Source organism: Saccostrea cucullata, unplaced genomic scaffold (assembly GCF_032062105.1).
Source record: "Saccostrea cucullata isolate Sc308-1 unplaced genomic scaffold, CSIRO_AGI_Scuc_v1 ctg10331, whole genome shotgun sequence".
Taxonomy (NCBI): domain Eukaryota; kingdom Metazoa; phylum Mollusca; class Bivalvia; order Ostreida; family Ostreidae; genus Saccostrea; species Saccostrea cuccullata.
Genome location: NW_026924224.1, coordinates 1 through 20,785, shown reverse-complemented (window position 1 = coordinate 20,785; position 20,785 = coordinate 1). Strand labels below are relative to the sequence as shown.

At 30.6% G+C, this 20,785-nt stretch overlaps 1 long non-coding RNA gene across 1 annotated transcript; it reads left to right on the top strand.

Moving 5' to 3' along the window:
* The first annotated feature begins 18,319 nt into the window (after positions 1 to 18,319).
* Positions 18,320 to 20,154, top strand: LOC134265977 (uncharacterized). Its single transcript, XR_009991876.1, has 3 exons — positions 18,320 to 18,392; positions 19,533 to 19,647; positions 19,964 to 20,154. It is a non-coding gene; the product is annotated as an uncharacterized LOC134265977 (long non-coding RNA).
* Positions 20,155 to 20,785: the final 631 nt, after the last annotated feature.

Genomic DNA, 20,785 nt, shown 5'->3' with positions numbered 1-20,785 from the left:
ACAATCAACGTGTGCAAAGTGCTATAAAACATCACATTGTGTTTAAATTGTCTTTTTGAAATAACATTAAACTACAAACTACTCAGATAAAAAAAAATGACTGGGTATTTATCGCCAGGCCATAGAAGAGCGTGTCAGTTTAATTAATGTTTGCTGTCTTCAAGGTTAAAAAATAAAAAAAAAGAATAATTCAAAATAAGGTTTTGTTGTTCGTTCAAAATGAGTGCCGAGTAAATTACAACATTAGATGCTCTCCACTGACAAATGGTGTAGTATCTATATCAATTAAAGATTGATTCTAGAGGGACGTTAAAAAATAAACAAATAAACAAAACTATAATGTGATAAAATAATATAAATTTCAAAACCATCTTTATGGCTGAAAAGTGCATTTGATTAACACCACACTGCTATTGCAAGATTGAACAAAACTGTGCCGACAGGGAATGTATAAGACCGGGTGTGGATGCAAAACACTCGGTGACTACCGCTTTATGATTAAATTTCTCTTATAGATCACTTGATTCAACACTAATTCTATCTTATTTCAATTATTGTCTAAATTATCAATGAACGTGAATTTGACCAAAGACTCTGTTTATTATGTTAAGTTCATTAGACAAATTCCATACAAAAAATCCACATTTTTATTAAAGTCTTTAATATTTCATTATTCAGATAAACTTTGCATCTGGGGTTTAAATAATTTTCATTGTATTCATACACATTCTGTGTCAGAAGTAAAAATAATAAAGTTATATAAGTGCACAATCATGATAATTGTTTTCATTTTTAACGGTGAAAAAAATCATAGATATCGCAGATAAAATTTTAAAAATGCTTAAAGAACGATATTTGAGAGAAACATCACGTGAGTACTTCCTACGCAACATATGTAATATTTAATTAGGAGGGGAAAACGTTCCAATGACACCTTTCGCTTGTCTTAAAACATTGCACACATTAGCCGCAGTTTATGTAATAGGAGGGATATGTGCGATTATTATATAATATATTATTCAATTGTGTCACATGTGTATGGTATCTATTTAAACAAAACCAATTATTTACATTCATTTGCTGATTAAAAGTTTGTAAATTGTTTTTGTTTGTTTGCTTGTTTGTTTGTTTGTTTGTTTTTTTTTTTTGCAGAAACAAAATAATTTGTATCAAATATATCGATGAATTAAATGGATAGACAGAATAATTTAAACATCCTATTATTACTATATGAGACCCAGATTTAAGTGAATCATGCAGTGCGCACCTTACATAGTTACCTGTCTGCTGATTTTTTTTTTCGAAAGGGCATTGTGTCAACGTTTCAATGACTTGCGTGTAGGACTGCGTTTTAATACAGCTGACAAAATTTTCATCAGCAACAAATAATTTTAAATTTGCAAAAACAAAAAAAAAATTCCCCTCGTAAGTACCTCCGCCTTTCTATATGTAGGTAGTAAATATAGAAACGTTCAAGAATACAGTTGCTCATTAAATGGATTTTCCTACAAAAATATCAAGATTTTTCCAAACCCACCTTCCCACATTGCTTCCATGGAGTATAAAAAAAAAATTGAGTGCAGATACAGCTTACTTGACAATTTATTATTCAAGCTGTATAAGTCGGAAGAGGAATGGAAAGCAAATCAGCATTATTTTGGCTTTTAACTTTTTTTTCTTCCACTTTTGGCTACGGTAAGTTATATCAAGTATGTCATAATATTTTAGAAATCAAAGTACTGAAAGTACTGAAAAGCGGTTAGCATGCTTTCATCTAATATGTACCGAAAAAGTGCATAAAATGATGATATTTAAATATGCATATCTTTGTCCAATGTCATCAGAGAAGAAAAACCCAGACATTCCGTTTTTGTAATACTTTACTCAATAGTAAAACCAATAACATTCCAAACTGATGTCACAGATGGATGCAATCTAATTAAAATTAGATGTTCCGAATCCGCTACTGCTTCTCAAACATCTAACAACATCCTATTTGGGGTCATGTAAGAGTGAATCTTCGATTAGGCAAAGAAAATGGTTCCTCCGAAATCCTGGCTAATAGTTCAGATGGGTTTCTTGTTTTCACCACCCAACCAAAACACCCGAGGAGTTTTGTAGTAAAAAGATATGCATTGCAAAAGTTGTGTTATGTATGACGTGTGGGGTATCTTGTATAGTTTGTGCTCTTTCGTTTGCATTATTCACGTTTAGATGCCAGACTGCAGAAGATACATGAAATTTATTCCAAAATTACTTTAATTCAACGTAAGACAGTATCAATAATGATTATATGTAGCCGTGGAATTAATTTGAGAACTGTTTACCGACGCTTGAATCTACATGGCCAAAGTGTTTGTGTTTACCAGTACATGTATTCATAATCGAAAGGTCGCTCTGATGTGACCCCGAATGGGATGTTAGATGTTTCAGAAGCGGTAGCGGATTTGGAACATTTAAATAAATTTTAATAAGATTGAAATGCATGTTTCAAAATTTAAACATGAGATTTCTTCAGTTTGAAAGACAGGAAGTGCATTTTTAAAAATTCTCTCTTGATGGCATCCAATTGTTCTCTGGATAAAAAAAAATTATGTTGATGTTGAAAATTTCATTGTCTTTTATTCTCTATTGAATCTGAAATTAGGTAATTGTAAAGCCTACTATAACAAACAACTAAAAAAATGACAAGTTAAATTCTTTAGATTAATGGATTTTGAGTAGTGTAGATCTACAGCTGGCTAGTCAGAGAAAAAAGGATGGCTGAGGAGAGACTTTGTAAATGAATTGAAATCAGAGAGATTCAGTTGTGTAGGCTCATCGCGGCAATATAATTAACCTGTCAACGAGGGATGCTTACTTTTTCTAGGCAACGGATCCCACCTCTTGAACTTTCAGGAGTCAGCTTTTCTTCTAAAATCGATCATTCTGTATTTTGATACAGATACTGAATACTTCCTTTAGTAATATTATAAACTTCTACTTCTACGGGAAGACTGGTGAGTAAACAAGATTATCAAGCTTTATGAAATATATTTTATTGACTTTTCAAACAAGTAAATGTTCGAATAAAGTAAATGGTATATGAGAATCATTTGAAAGAAGTCTTGCACAATATAAGGCACAATATCTAGATAAGGACATATAAGGTGTTTTTATCATATACTCTTCATGCAATATTGTTCTCAAATAAAACATGAAAAAGAAAGTTATGTAATCAATCAATACTAGTATTTAAAAATTCAAATGTACATTAAAAATCAGTGTAACTTAAGAAGTTATCAGTGTCACATTCTTCAATATGTCGGTTAAACAATATACACTGATTTCTTTTCTATCAATGTGCCTCTAAACACCTGTATTTTAATTTTATTCTTCTCAAACGTTTAAAACAATAATCGACAAATTGGACAAATTCAAATTTTAAAAGTATTTTCACAGCTAATAATACGTTCCCTAGGAATTGATCAAATTTTCAAAACTTATAAATAAGAATTAAGTATATATTTTAAATTTTTGCTAATTGCCAAAATTTTTCATACCTCATTCTTCTGTGAAAATAATATCGGTTGATTTTTAGATGAGGATCACAATGCTGATTAAAATTTTTTTTCAAAATTGATTTTACTACTTTAAGTGCTCCATTATTTTTTACAAAACTAATAGTAAGTAATCCCTTATGATCGATTGTTATAAATTATCAAAGACGGAGTAGAGAATTTATCCCTGGGAGCAGAGGTTTTATAATCTGTTTATTAGACAGAGAAGAAAAGAGAAGAAAAACAAACGTTTCATAGTGGAGGTAACCCTATTGTTTCTATAAAACGTTACAAAAAGTGTAAAACTTACAGATGCGTTCGGTGTTTTTATAAAAGCGCTTTTCAGGTATTAACTTAATAAATGGTGTTTCTTAATACTTTGGCAAGGAAAATCAGACTCGATCGAGAGATTTGCTGATGTTTTTGCAGTCTGTAATAACCTCCAACCTGCTGTATAATAAACTTTCAAAAATAAACTAACAGTTGCCAGAAATCGCGATCGCGCGATACACATGTAATAAGGACCAAATTCTCAGTTCTTAAAAGTAAGTGTTGTAAGTATTGTCAATGCTTTGGTAAATATACTAATAAGAATTCGATATAATCGTTATAATAGCCACTCTTCATACACAGCATATACTTCGTTAGTACGAAGTGATATACATGTAGTAGGGGCTGGCTTTAGTCAGACTTCACAGCATATTGTCAATCTCTAACCAGAGGGCGTATTACGCCGACAGTATACAAATCATTTGCTGAAGTTACCGTTGTCGATAGGTAGGTCCTTGTGGAAGTTTCCGGTTTTGGTTGCAGAAGGATAAGGTTACGAGCGATAAAGCGATGCCGATAGGTAGCGCCTTATGGAGGTTTCCGGTTGCCGACACATGCCATATAGCGGCTAGCGAAGCTAACCGCTTAAAAATATACGTTTATTACCAATATTCTAGGGAAATGGAATCATTCGTTCTTACAGTGATAAAACCAGGACGATGCGTGTAAATGAAAAACGATGAAATTCAGGAACATACATTCAATGCATCTACTGAAATATGTTGTGGAAAGTCAGGAGTGCACGAAAAATACCATTTAGGACAAGAGATGGCCTGCTGTGGAGGCAAGATTTGATTTTATTTATAAGAGACTTGCATGTACCATGTACCGGTATTTGATTTTATCGCAATTTATTGCTTTCATTATTCATTTCATTATTGCTTTCATCATATATCATCTAATATTTTTTCCCTTTTCCATAATTTGACGTAGATTTATTTAAAATATTTCAAAGTACTATTTAACAAAAACTGACTTTGTTTGTAAAGGTGTGCATGGGAAGTCTTAATTAGTACCTATTCTTCGTATTTTCACAAACACGTTGCAAAAAAATTGCTAGTTGACTTTCCTGCAGGCATTTGAAATTGCGTCCTTAATTTCCCTGACCCACGTGTTTGTTGTAAAAAAAAATAAACATGTTGTAGACCATCATGCTTTTTGGCACATTCACTGGATTGGACCATTATTTGTTGTGAGCACCTTTGTGCTCAAAGACAACAATATTCATATGGGGTAGTTTCCTCGATTCTTAGGAATGTATAAAAAGCGGAGATTGTTTTTAATTTTCATGATTGGAATATCATAATTAACCGATAGTAGAAAGCATTTGATTAGGGATGAAAAAAGGTTTTTTTCGTACTTCAGAGAAATAAACGTCTGATTTACAAAGATAATATTTTGTGTTGAAATTCAATTGAAAATGGATCAGCATGCAATATTATTTTCGAAGATATTTCTTATATTTCCTCTTCTCCAACAGAAAGGACATATAAAACAGAATTACAACTATGTCACGGAGAGATTGTTATAAGCTGTGGAAGTCAGTCTGATTTAACAAATGGTAAGTCAGGGCATTGCGCAACGCTTTAAATTATATCGGAAACGCGGTCTTTTATTAGTCATAAAAGTCATAAAAACATATACCTCATTTTATTATAGGTAAAGTCACAGTTTTGGCGAATGCATCGAAGCATATGTGTTGTGGAAATAAAGTTTACTCCCCTTTGAAACAAACATGTCTTAATGGGGTTGTCAAACGTGCTGAGGGAAGGTAACTAGATCGACGGAAACACGTATTTTATCATACCTTATCACACTATACCTTATAAATTCTTATGTTCATCTTTATGAGACTATTGTTTATGATAACAGTTCATAGGAAATGTATTTTATGCATTAATTATAATTGTAGCCAAGGTAAAATTATCTCTTTCACTTGTTAAAAGAATTTGATGCTTTAGGTAAACATTTGGAAACACACATCTCATCGTGTCAGATGTCGCAAGGTCTGAATGACAATACAATACTCTTTAAAAATTCCATAGATAGAGAAAGATGTTTTTAATAATAAATGGATCTTTTGTAGAATAAATACGTTGGACCTGTTATTAAAAAAGATCCTGAAATCCAAGAGAAGGAACCTATTCTTTGTGTATACTCATGCTGCACAAGCCAATATGTACGCGTCAAAGGCAGATTTCTTCTTGAAAAGTCAACCAAACTAAAACGCGCATTTACTGTATGAAAAAAAAATAATTTGCTGTCTTTTCGCAATTACTAATGAGAGCTTAATGCTTTTAAGCAAATCGCCAGCTCTAGATACAGTGTTTATAAATTTGATTCATATTTTATATCTCATACAGATTACTATATATATTCTTTTGAAAAGTTAATTAAGTTTAGTAAAAGGCCAAATGTATACCCTGTAAAATTGATGTGATATTTAGGTCTTGTAAGCATATATATTTTTCATAAATGTTATTTTTAATTATTTTTATTATATACTGCAGTTTTATAAAAAGACAAGGAACCCGAATCCTTGATTTGATTACAGAGCTTCTATAAATGAGTAAAAGACTGATAAAATAGTGATATCATCTCTTAAATAGAAGTTTGACACTGTATGGGTGTATTTCATATGCGAGAATGTTGAAATCCCGATACCTCCAATTTACCTGTTAGTAGCTTGCCTCGGTCTATAGATTGAATGCACTTGGAGCATGCTCTTGAGTACCGAATAAGTTGGGAGATGTATGAGCCAAATGATAGCGAGATATTACTACAAAAAATAACTCGCTCATATTAGATATAATCCAAATTTGAAACAACTATTTTAATCTCTATGGTGTTTTTTTAAGTTCAATGGGATATGTCGAATAAAAAGTATCAAATGTGTTTGGTAAATTGGTAATACATCGTCGCTACATATCGAGTTGAAGACGAAGTAAGTGTTTACTTCATCTTATGATTTAATTTTTTGATAAATCCTGCTTCATATGAATATAAAAACAGATAAGCTAATAACAAACAGAGACAAATTACTCTGGTGGAAGTCAGCAAGATCAACAATGAATGTTCCATCGCTAAGCAAAACGAAGAAGAGAAAGAACCTAGAAAACATTGTTTAAGAAATTAATTTTTTAGATTAAATTCTTAAACCGCTGGAAAGAATAGACCAAACCTTTGGCAAGCCATAAGAAAAGACCAACGACACATTACAGAAATCGAAAAGATGCTACACTGTGAGGAAGAAAGGTATTTGTTCGACTTATCAAATAGATTAAAAATAAAGAATCTGGGTCAGTGCAGAGTTAGACTATCCGTTAATCTCAGTTAGAAATGTTTGCAGCGGACCTGGGTGTACAGATATACTGTAAAAGATCAAAGAAACATTTGATTTTGTTACGTGCATTTCAGTCAAATAACAACAGGAAAAACAGGATGACATTGAGTGCAATGACTTTCGAATGAATGAAAACTCAGGAAAAAAGTTCACACGATCAACGGAAAATGAAAAGTACACTGTTAAAGTTTACCATTAAATCCTATTTCTGAATTTAAATTTTCAAGTTATAAGAATATCAAAATCTTAATTAACCTATTAAATCTATTATTTATAAAAATATATATTCTAGTATATAGTTATTTTTGCAAAATTCAATGTGTTTTAAACTTTACGACAATCAAGACAATATTCTACATGTTGCAGAAAGTTGGGTAGAGAGACCAACATTACAAGATTTAATGTAAAAATCTGAGGGAAAAAAATCCTTCAATAGTGTTATGTCAGATTCATGATTTAAATGCTGCTTAATTCCTATACTTCAAGGTTTTTAATAAACTTACTGTTCTTTCCCTTTTGATCGCCATTTTAAAAAAAGAGCAAACGCAATGAACTTTCTTAATAATTCTAAGTTCGTGTGTAAGACACCAAGCTTTAATTGCTGTGTATGAATATATGGAGAAAACGAACCGTATTCAAGCTAAAAAGTTCATTACACAATACGAATTTGAAACAGAACAAACAATTGAATGACAATTTGAAGGCTAATATCAATAATGAAAAAACTCCAATATTCATTTTCTTTTGCAAGAAAAATGAGGAAGAAAATGAATATAAAATGAATATCGGATTCAGAAGGGGTCAAATGAATCTTGTCAGTCTCTCTTAAAAAGAAAATATACATTAATCTTTTTAATTATTTTTCCCTGATACATATACTACCTTCTTTCTGAATTTTTTTTTTAAATTTATTGCTTTGTTTAGATAATTTTTTCTTTATTTACATATAAATGCATGTACTTGCATAAATGAAGATGTTGAAATTTAAATCCTTAGAGGAAAATAATTTAGCAAGATGCATGGAGTAATTTTAATAAAACTATATTTTAAAATTTCATGCGTTCATTTGATAACTATTTTGGATCTGAACTTTTCTTCTTACAGTTTTACATGTAGGCTTGCGTTGCATTAAAATGCAATTGGTTAATAATTTAACCAATTTCTAGTATTGTGTTATATAACTCAGTACATATACCCTTGCTGACCTTAGTTTTTGTGTTGGGCTTTGACTTAACAGGAGGAATTTAACTACTATCAGCTTACAAATTTATTCATTATAAGAACTCTGAATGAATTTATCTTTTTATCAGTGAGTACAAACATTGCTCTTTTAGGTGCTTTCTGTATATCTATCTGCAGGTTTTATATACTATGTAGACCTAAAGATACAGAGAATTGCCGGAACATCAGAATATCTCTATTATATTAAAAGACCACGTAAAGGAGTTTAACGTGATATCTTTACTGATAATCAGTCTATTTTCTTTAGAAAAGGTGAAGGTCATTTAAGTAACCATTACATATAATGTATAGAAAATATGACACCCTTTATTTCTAAAGTATCTACATTTTAAGAATACAAATATGGCTCCTTTTATTTCTAAGGTGTACTACATTTTGAGATTACCAATATTTTACGTAATACCATAGGGTACATCATATGTGAGAAAATTAAATTTTTCCTGTTTTTATGGAATGTTATCTCAAAATGTGAATAATTAACGTTTTTCCATGTTTTCATGGAGTACTACAAAATATGACAGATACAAAGGACAAGTGCTTAGAAATAAGAAAAATGATCATGAAATTCTCAATTTTTTTATGTTTTAAATGTTAAGAGCATATGTTAAGTACTTCCTCTTTTATAACATTTTTATTTTCCCGGAGAGATTCAGTTTATCAAAAAGTCAAAAACACACTATTACGACGTCAATCTACCTATCAGTTGTAAAATCGTCTTAAAATCAGTTTCAAAAATTGAAAAAAAAAAATTTTCAACCTGTGATTTCTTAATTTTGTTAAATTTTGTTAATCAAGTGATAAAAAGATGCTTTAAAACAGAAAACACGCTTCATTTTTAATATGATGTGCGAAGTATTGCGCTATGTAAACCCCAGTCGGCCCCCTTAAATAGAATATGCATTACTTTTACATCTCTTTTCTTTCTACTGATGCTGAATATGTCGGTTTTCTTACAAGGTTGAAAAAAAATTGAGACGTATGTCTTGGATGAATCCCATTTTCTCTTGATCGTGTGTTTAGCATAAAAACGGAGTCATGCAACTTGGTTTACGTATAGATGAATGTATTTGTACAAATAAATAATAATTTGAAACCAAAATTTCGGAAAATATTTTAGTGAGTTGAAAGGAATTATTACAATAAAATTCTATTTTATACTTTAATGTGTTCATTTGTTAAATATTGTGATACTAAATTCATTTTACAGAATTAAGATTGTGTTGCAATGATATGTAATTGCTTTCATATCCGCTTTCAAGTAATCAGTGCATGAACCCTTGCTGGCCTTAGCTGTGGTGTTGTGCACTGACTTATCAAAAACGATTTAACTACTATCTGTTTACCTGTGATTTATATTTCATTCTTAAAATCATGAATGAATTTATCTTTTTATCAATGAACCTTCGCGTTGCTCTCTAGTGCTTTCTGCATAACTAGGTCGACATCCGGTACATAAAAATATCTCTTTTATATTTCAAGGCCACCTGATGGAGTTAAATACGATATATTTATTGTTATCGAACTATTTTCTTTAGAAAAAGGTGAAGATTATCTGAGCAATCATTACAAGTTATTTATCAAAAATATATATTATTACGATCTTAGAATTTTGAAAGTTGCATATGAACAGATCTCTCTAGAATTTTTGAAACAACACTAAGAATACTAACCGGTCTATAATTACCTACTTCTGGTGAACTGTTCTTTTTGTTCATATATTGTCAAAAGATAAAAATATAAATAAGTTTCACCCTATATATTTAGCTGTTTTCATATCTTCAAAAACAGGAACAATGGAAGAAGAAATGGATAAATTTACAATATATGTTATAGAAATCTTTAGAAAATCAGCCGCAAATCACGAATGAACCTAGATTTGACACCACGAATATATATAACTTTACAGTAAGTATTTAACTAAAACTGACTTTTAGAAGAAGGAAAGAAAAATATCTGCAAAAATAAATAAATAAATAAAAAAAATTCTTTTTAAAATTAGTGTGGTCGGTCGACCTGTACTGGAATGATTACTACTCAATGCATATGGTAGCTTATCCAGTCAGGGAAATCTTAGAGGTCAGTGTTTGCCCTGCCTCACTTTCGAATTTTGATCTTGATCACTGTGCGTCATCACAGATGCAGGGGAGTATTATGAATTACTTTTACATCAATTAACTTCATACGGATGCTGAAATTGTCGGTTATCTTAAAAGGTTGATAAAGTTTTTGAGAACCATGTCTTCAATGAATCTCATTTTCTCATGATCGTGTGTTCAGCATAAAAACGGAGTCATGCACCTAAGGGAAATTCGAAGATGATTCATTTGTATGAAGCTCAAACAATTGAATTAAACTGAATTTACAGTACATGTACATGAAGAAATGCGATTAATTGGCCTCAAAACAATCTAAAAATAAGTACATTTGAAATGAAATAAAAAGATCGGATTGAGGACCTTCTCTTTTCACCATCCATACCTACTGTGAAATTTTGTGTTAATCAAAAACAAGTATATAAACAGAGGAATCTGTAACAAAATTTTCGGAGGACAGTTAAGGTGTGCAATGGAATTAAAAATGTATTTTATAATCAGGATGGCGATTATTTTTCGTGAAATATTTATATCGGATAACTGTTATTATGGTTAATAATATCATATTGAAGACGATTAGATTTTATATTTAGACTTGTCACGTGATGCGACAGTCATACTTGCAGTATTGAGGTCATCATAAATTTCATTGCAAGGGCATAAAATTCTAAGTTTAGTTTATAATTATTATATTCAATACACATTTCAGCTTCTGAAAAATGCTGCAATCCTATCTAAATTCTGCAATTTCATGGTTAAAAACATATTTGTATGACCGAATGCCGAATGTTTTTTTTTTTTTTTTGCTGGATAGCGGCATTAAATATTGATATAATTTGACAATTTTCAAGATTTCAATTTTTGTCAGATTGCGCTTATTTCGTTTTAAATTTCACATTTAAAAGTTGGAATTATAGCTTGATCTGCGTCTCAGGTGCAGAGAAACTGTGTGTCAAATTAGTCTATGACGTCATATCTGTCAGAACAGCGAGATCAAGTTGGCTTTAATTTTACATTCAAATAGTGATGTAATGACAAGATAATATACACATTTATTTATGCTTACAATAATTAGGAGAAATCACTGTATGTGTATGAAAAAGAAAATTATTATTTATTCGCCGAGATTCATTTGTGCATTTTCACCGTGACGTCATAATCAATTTTCCGAAGCTCTGCATAGACTGCATCTACCTTTGGCAGTCCTTAACCTAGCTGCATGGGTTAAATATAACGAATATAGTACTTTAATTTAAATGTTAAACAATGTAAGTATTAAACAAAGTCGTTGAAATGCAGGCAATATAATTGATTAATATTAATTATAATAATATTAATATCAATATTAATTGTCTGTAGACTACCTCTTTAAATTATTAAACAGTTGGAACTTGTCTTGGCGTCACCGTGCGGAATATCATCCATAAATACAATTTGCGGGTGACATTTGAATATTATTTAATTAAGTCTTTAGCGACACTTTACTATTTTATGTTTACTTGGCAACGGGTTTGTAAGTTATTTGAACTGTTTCATGAGAGTATCGTTAGGTTTTTTGCACACCAATGCCAAAAATTGAAATGGTAAGGAAGTGAAAAGAAATATTAGAGATGATTAGCATTGCATGCATTAAATGTGAAAGTAACAAACAGCAATTTTGGGTGAAAGTCACCTAAAAAATATAAAATGAGATCCCAACAAAGACCTCTGAAAAATAAAAGTATCACTGCACATCTTTCAGCGACCTTTTTAATATATTTAATTGTACGGAGACTGAAACTGTACAGTTGTTAATATGATAAGGATCCTTCACAGCTCAGTGGCCCTAAATGCCGGGTAAAGTTCAACATTTGAAGCCATTAACCGGTATTGGAGACGTCTTTATTAACGTGAAATATTCTAAAACGGAACGTACAACAACGTTAACATGCATTTAATTGATGATTTTTTGAATTAGTAAAGACAGTTGCAAACATTAACATGTAAATTTTTTTTTTTTTTTTTTTTTTTTGTTTTTTTTTTTTTATCAATTTTGGTCCATTAATAAATGCATATTACCTTGTATACTTTCTACAAATGTTATACAATACCACAGTTTTAGGAAACTTGTTTGGGTCAAAAACTGTAAAACACTTAGCTATCCATAGTTACCGTAATCTAAAGAACTTCATAACTAACTATCTAATCACCGTAATCTAAAGACTCTCACAACAAACTTCTTATTTCCGTAATCTAAATACCCTCACAACTAAGTATCTAATTACCGTAATCTTAAGACCCTCACAACTAACGTCTTATTTCCGTAATCTAAATACCCTCACAACTAAGTATCTAATTACCGCAATCTTTAGACCCTCACAACTAACGTCTTATTTCCGTAATCTAAATACCCTCACAACTAAGTATCTAATTACCGCAATCTTTAGACCCTCACAACTAGCGTCATTTCTGTAATCTAAATACCCTCACAACTAAGTATCTAATTACCGTAATCTTAAGACCCTCACAACTAACGTCTTATTTCCGTAATCTAAATACCCTCACAGCTAACTATCTAATTACCGTAATCTCAAGACCCTCACAACTAACTTCTTATTTCCGTAATCTAAAGACCCTCACAACTAACTATCTAATTACCGTAATCTTAAGACCCTTTTTTCCGTAATCTAAATATCCTCATAACTAACAATCAAATCACTGTAATCTAAAGACTCTCACAACTAACTTCCAAATTACCATAATTTAAAGACCCTCACAAGTAACTATTTTATTACCGTAATTTAAAACTTCCTAATTGCCGTTATTTAAAGACCCAAACAACTAACCATCTAATTACTGTAATTTAAAGACTCTCACAACTAACTATCTAATTACCGTAATTTGAAGACCCTCACAACTAAATTCCTAATTACTGTAATGTAAAGCCCCTCGCAACTAACTTCCTAATTACCGTAATCTAAATACTCTGACAACTAATTTCCTAATTAGTAATCTAAATACCCTCACAACTAACTATCTAATTACTGTAATCTAAATACCCTCACAACTAACTATCTAATTACTGTAATTCAAAGATCCTCACAAATAACTTCCTTATTACCGTAACATTAATTATCTTGCCTTTGATAAAAATCTTGAAATTGCATTGGTCGACAAAAAAACTATTTAACCATGTTATGCTGCCTGACTGCTCTTTCTCTTGCTAATGTGCCCCCTCCACGTGATCTACCCACCACATAAATCAATGCCAAATTTTCACCCCATGACTGTGGTACATTATGCATCTTGGTGCAAAAAAGATATTTCAAGGCATCAGAGCCATATGTACCTCTTGACTTTTTAACTTGATATCAAATAGAATCTTTTTATAAGACCCTTTCACCAAGCCATGGCTCTCAAAGGGTAAAAACTGACCGCTTTTTTAAATACTTTTTCCTTCCCCTCTTGTACTTGCTACTTTGAAATAGAAGTTCTGTGAATATTTTCATATTTTCAGAATTCCATTCTCCTTTATTCATTGCTAAAAGAATCATAGGAGTCATTTCAAGGCAGTCTAATACCTACTGCAAGTTAAGAATTTATTCAGGACATTGGGTCCATATCAAGTAGAGAATTTATTATCAAAATGTCATCAGGTGAAGTAAAAACATTTAAACGTCTTGTGCAATTTCAAAATATATCTGTCTGGGTTTTTTTCATATCAAATTTAGCTATTTGTGTGAAAAGAATTTGTTTCATTGCGTGCACAAAAGCAATGAAATAATTATAAAATGCATTTAAAAATTAGTATTGTTTCTAAAGTGCATAAATAGATCAGATTCATTTTTTAGTCCCTGCACTTGACAGAATGCAGATTTTTTTTATTATTGTTTTTTATATATAATTTTAGAGATCTTTGAAAACAAAAGAGCCATTATTGACCAATCTTTATTACAAAGCGTTTTTACTTTAAAATTTCAAAGCAAAACAGTACAGTCATTCAAAATACAGCTTCGAGAGATCTTTAATTTCATATAAAGACCGAAATGTTTTTATAGGTCAGTTTCGCACGGAGAGTTTTCTCTACGATAAGCACCATATAATGCGTATAGTCACCAAAGACATATGTACCAGTGAAAACGTATTATCCCCACACAACTTGCCCACACACAATGTCCTTTTTTTTAATCTTGGCACACAGTTTTTGATGCATGTTCTTTTTTTGTGTTATCATTTTCGCCTACTTCAGAAAGTGGTAGAGTTATTTTTTTTTTTTTTTGAAAAGCATGAATAATGAAAGTCCTTGCTTTGTCCAAAAGAAAATAAAGATTTTTTTTTAATTATATCTCAGTCTGATAACAAAACATTTTTTTTCATAATTGATATTGCACTTTAATTAAGATAAAATATTATTTTGTAATATTTAAACATTTCCATGCCATAGTAAAGGACGGAATATAAAATAAAAAGGCTAAAAGGTTTCTGGTATTTTTTTCAATTTTTTTTCAGGTTGAAATTCATTTCGAGAAAAAACAGTAAAAAAGGGTTTTACTATTTCCCATCAATTATTTCATTGAATTATCAGTCTTATAATCTGTTTTTAAATGTCATATCCCGGCTATTGTGTTGCATTATATGTAAAAATAGAGTCATATAAAAATGCTTGATTGCCCTCCCCCAGCTCAGGGTAAAATTATTGGGTCGGTAGGTAGGTGCAAAAAACACCTCCCCCCTCTAATACCTTGTCTAGACTTCGGGGCCACCAACCTATAACAATCTCAGCTCAAAACTCAGCCTCAAATCTCAAAATTCTGCCACACCTGAGATTTTCCTGAAATGCCGAGCCACCAACATTTCTGAGATTGGTCACACACATTGGGCTACAGGAGTTACATCCGTTTTTTTTCACTGTTCTACAGTAATTGATATTCGAATATTTGATAGGAGTATTCGAATATATTCGAAAACTGTAGACGTGCTATTTTCAAAGGGTTCATAATTCTGCGGAATCTCGATTTCTCTTGAATCCGCGGAAAGAGAATTACGCGGAATTCTTAGATTCTAACTTTATTCCTTACAAGTATTTTGAGTACGATAAGACAAATTTCCGCGGACATTTTATGACCGCGTACATAGCGTAAATTAATACCACGCAGAAAACGTACTTCTACAGTATTCGATAAAATAAATACATTTTACATTATAAAATATATATTTTTACTCTCATGTCAACCAGTATATATGTTTTATATCATTATATTGGAATAAAATTACAGTTTTGTAAATGCAAAGTAATTATATCTTTAAAATTTTAAAGAATAAACATAGTCATGTATATGAATAGTATACACCCAAAATGTAATAAAAACTTGTTTTAGAAAATTCAAAAGTTTCATTAGTGTGTCCCAGATTAATTGATCGTCTTTCCAAAGTCTACACTAATTACACCTACAAATTTATTCCACACTTAACAATTATCTACTGAAGAACAATTACCGTATAATCCCTATTAACCGCCCCGGGCGAGGAAACACTGAAATAATGCCTTACTTTACTTAAATTGAAGATAATCCACTCGAAATATGCTAAATTATTAATTTTTCACTGAGATATTGGATAAAAGACAAGTTTTATTTTCACTTTCTTCAATTTTTGATACGATTCTTGTTGATTTTAATCAATGTACAGGGGGCCCTTATTTCCTGACAATTGATAAAGACCTAAGGGGGCGCTTATAGGGGCAGGGGCGGTTAATAGGGATTATACGGTAAAATCAATTAATTTTAATTTTCTGATAATTATTTTCATGATATATAAATAAACAAGGGATACATGTGTTTTCTGAGGAACTGTGTCCTTTCAACAATACAAAGAAGGATACGGAGATAACGAACAGTATTCAATCTCAAAGTCCATAAAACAATACAAAAATTAGAGCAGAGCAAACACGGACCCCCGAAACATCAGAGGTGGGATCAGGTGCCATGGAGGAGTGAGCATCCCCTGCCGACAGGTCAAACAGATTGTAAGTACTTGGTATTGTTATACCACTAATTAAATGATCAAAGAATAATTTATTCTAATAGAACTTACACTCTTCATACTTTTATAGTAATCCAACAGGAGTGTCTTTTAATTTTTTTTTTTGAAAATCAAATCTTATTCCTAGTGGGGGGTACGAACTTGATTCAATTTCAAATAAAACCTGCTGATTTTTTTTATCAAATGCTTGTATACTTAAAAACCTAATATTCGAATCATACATTTATATTCGAATATCAACTCATCGAATGAATATTCGTTGACATCCCTAATTTATTATCTCCTATTGTAAAGCATTGGAATTAAAATCACAACAACATGTATATTCTAAAATTAATTTTAGATTGTACTGCGCAGAATTAAAACGTTAAAAGCTCAATGAAAATCGTGCTTTCAATCACAACCTTACAGATATAGGGTTTTTCCCCCAAACACTTAGTCATTGTTTAGAATATGATTAAATAAAAGGCAACATGTCCATTTCGTTCATTCACAGTTTTATTATACAAGAACTACAGAACATGTATGTCAGTAGATTTTATTTCTTGCTTTTTCCAGTCTTTGTTGCAAAGGATGCCTTTGGCTATGGTAAGTTAATTCTCCTAGTACATGTAGTTCTGGTTTTCTGTTATGAAGTGATATTTATGATTTTTTATATCTTAAAAAATATATTACAGTTCTTAAGAGGGGTCCCTGCCTGTATATTCTAAATGGAGAATTTAAAGAGGAAGAATTCAATAACGTCACTCAGATTTGTTGCTCAGGCTCAGGGGTTCATGATAAAGGCAAAGGATTTAAAATTGAATGCTGTGGAGGCAAGAGTTTTGATTAATTATCGACTGTATTTAAAAGAATTTTAAAAACAGTCATAAATCGTTGTTTAAAACAACAAAACAAAGAGACGCCTGGATTGGCCTATTTTTGATTCAAATAATGCAAATAATAAATTTCTATATTATTAAGACATTGCATACCTTTTAAGTTGATCAAATTCTACCTTTCAGCAACTATCCTTATTAACTTATACAAATATTTTTACTTTAATGCCATTATAGTGAAATTTAAAATGGAAAATTAAAAACGATGCGGTGAAATTTGTCTATTTTACTCATTCAAACATAACTTGCGTTGTTTTATTGTTTGTTTCTTTTTGTCTTGAATATAGTTTTTAAATTTTTTTAATGGCATTGCTCTGTATATAGATATATAACAGTTAACACAATCAATATTAGCACTGAATTCTTGATCTGAAAAGGTCTAAACTTATTGGAAATTGTAGTTTAATGTTTTAAAAAAGTCTATAAAAACAGTATTTGAAAACTCATTAACTGAGTACAGATACGTCAAGTAATAAAATATAAAAATTTGATTGATTTTAAAAATGCCCTGATTATTTCCAATATGTTACATATTATCAAAATAATAAAATCAGAATGACAATCATAAAACAGTCACAAATCACCCTTCTATTGAACAAATTTTTTTAGATTTAGATTGTACTTTATCAAACATGATTTTTTTTAGCTAAATTGCTGAATTAAATATTTTTTAATATACTTGTTCATTCAACTATTTCAAGGCAAAAGAAACATTCAGAAAAGTCGGTCGATTTAGAAAAAAAATGTTCTTTCATTCAAATATCGAGATTTATATCCTAGATCTACAGACTGTATAAGCGAGTTTTACGGTTTATTATTTTTGTTATGTTTATACAAGCAGAAACGACCTTCAAACCAGACACAGAAATCTGCTGTGGTGAACAAGTTTATGATAGCACAGATGATAAACGAATTTGCTGTGGAAATGATTCTGGATCAAAACAGGGTAAGATAAACCATATTTGAAAAAATATATTTGTGCATTACAGTTTCCGAATTAGAATGAATATGAAATTGCACGATTTGGTACTAAGATATATTTTTATTTTTATATATGATTTTTCTCGTACACATACATATATGCATAAAACAAAATGTTTGTTTTATATTAATTTTTTATAAAACGCTTCGTAAGATTAATCAGACTCTTTTTATTAACTAGTCTTAGATTAAAGTGAAAGAATGACAAGTTCCAGTCACAATCTCTAACATTTCACAGTAATATACTTGTAATAATTAATAACGTAGCGTGTGGATATATGATACGATAATTTTCCTTTGTATCAAAACGCTGTGCAAACATTTTTCAAGAATAAAAGTGTTTACAATTATGTTTACGTACCACGAATGATGAGCAATTCTCTATGTTTAGATTAGCTCTTACATGTTGAATAGTATGTTATCATGCTCCTTGCTGAACATTCCCTCTGTCATTTTTAACTTTTAACTTTGCATTATATTTTTGATTTCTTTCCTATTCACTTAAATTTGTATTCATGCTTCACAAAGGACGTGATTACTTAATTACCGATAATTAAAATTGTTATTTTCTTCTTTTTATTTTAATACAGTTGTTTGTGATTTCTGTTTTATTTTCTGTCTACATAAAATCAATATCTTAAGAAAGAGAAAAGAATTATATGTATAAGTAATTAGTTATCATGGATGCATAGTGGTACATTCCATTTTCTATACGAAGAAAAGTTCTAATTATTTTGAACAGTGTCATTTTTCAGGGTTTCAGCATATCTTGCAGTGTAGTTTTAATTTCAATACGTTAATGTACTAGTTTATACTGATCTTTCTCTTTCTCTCTCTCTCTTATCCATGTTTAGTATCAGTGAAACAAACAGTTATGAACAGCAAAATCACACAAAAGATCGGGATATATTTAACTTAATGCGGGAAACAGCTTCTTGCGTTCTATTTTTATAATCCATTGGCTTCGGGAAATACAAAACAATGAGCTGATCCATGCATCTTTGGACATATATATGTACTCCGATCTGCTGCATTATGTAACTGTATGCTAGTGTTTTTAACACTTAATATTAAATTAAATGTTGCAAATATGATATTTTTGTAGGTGTTATTCACTCTGTCTCAAATATGCAAAATCCCAAATGTTGTGGAAATCAAGTTTACTCATCATTGGTGAAAAGTTGCCTTGATGGTGTTCTTCTAGATAGGAAATTCAAACGGTAAATAATTAAGTCACGATTTTTACACATAAATGTATTTCGAGGCATTTGGAGAAATATCAATAGTGAAATGGGGCATGAAAAAAAATCATGTTACTGATAAGACCTAATAACGGAATGTTGTTTTCGTAGATATACTATTAGACACAATATACTCTTTGGATCATTTTGATATCAGCAAAATCACAAAATGTCAAAATTCCATTATTCCTTTATCACGTACATATTAGATGATATTGAGTAGATAAAGGAAAACATAGGGTTTCATATATTAGTGATATAAATACTGTAAATAGATCATTGTATTTTTTTTTAGAAATCGTCTGGACGTTAGATGTAAGAAGACAATGGAACAGACAGGAAAAAGCCTTCTCCGAGAACTTCAGCGGTATATTAATCTTTCAAATGCCGAGGCACATTTGAGAGATAAAAAGCATTAAGGACTAGGTCTGTGGCGAAGTACAGAAGCTTACCGTATTTTGAGAGTTCCTACAACGCGTGCATTGATACATACACTGTATTATTCTGTATATATTTTGAAATTTGTCAAAAGTATCCTTTACTTTGATTGTCATGATTTACTTGTAATTATATTAAAAAATTTAAAGAATACCTTTCCAGTTTAAAGTATCAATTATACTTAATTAGATAGAGATTTGTGGTTTTTCTCTCTGAGAAATGAGACAAAATATGCCTATTGTCACGGTTGTTTAAGTTAAAATTACATTTTATATTCCTTAACTTTATGAACAAAATGCTTAAAAAGATATATTGCAGGTTTCAGTTTATGTTCCTCCAAGCTCAACTATAAAGAGAAACTTTAAGAGTATTGACCACAATTCAAACGAGACGTTGTGTAAATCAGTCATGGATACTTAACAATCCAAGGAACTTATAATTTTTACAAAAAACTACTTATTCAGTCACTCAAAAATTCAAGCTAAGCTTAGAATCATACCTTATATTTGCTTTTCACGTACTGAAAAGCACAAAAAATTTCTCAATATTTAACTTGCCGCATATCAACGCTGCCGTATATCGTATCTTTTTTATTAATCTATCTGTAGCCTCATTTTGACGTCACTTCAGCGAAAGTTTAAACGAAAATGGGATTCAAATCAATTTAACAGTTAGCTTC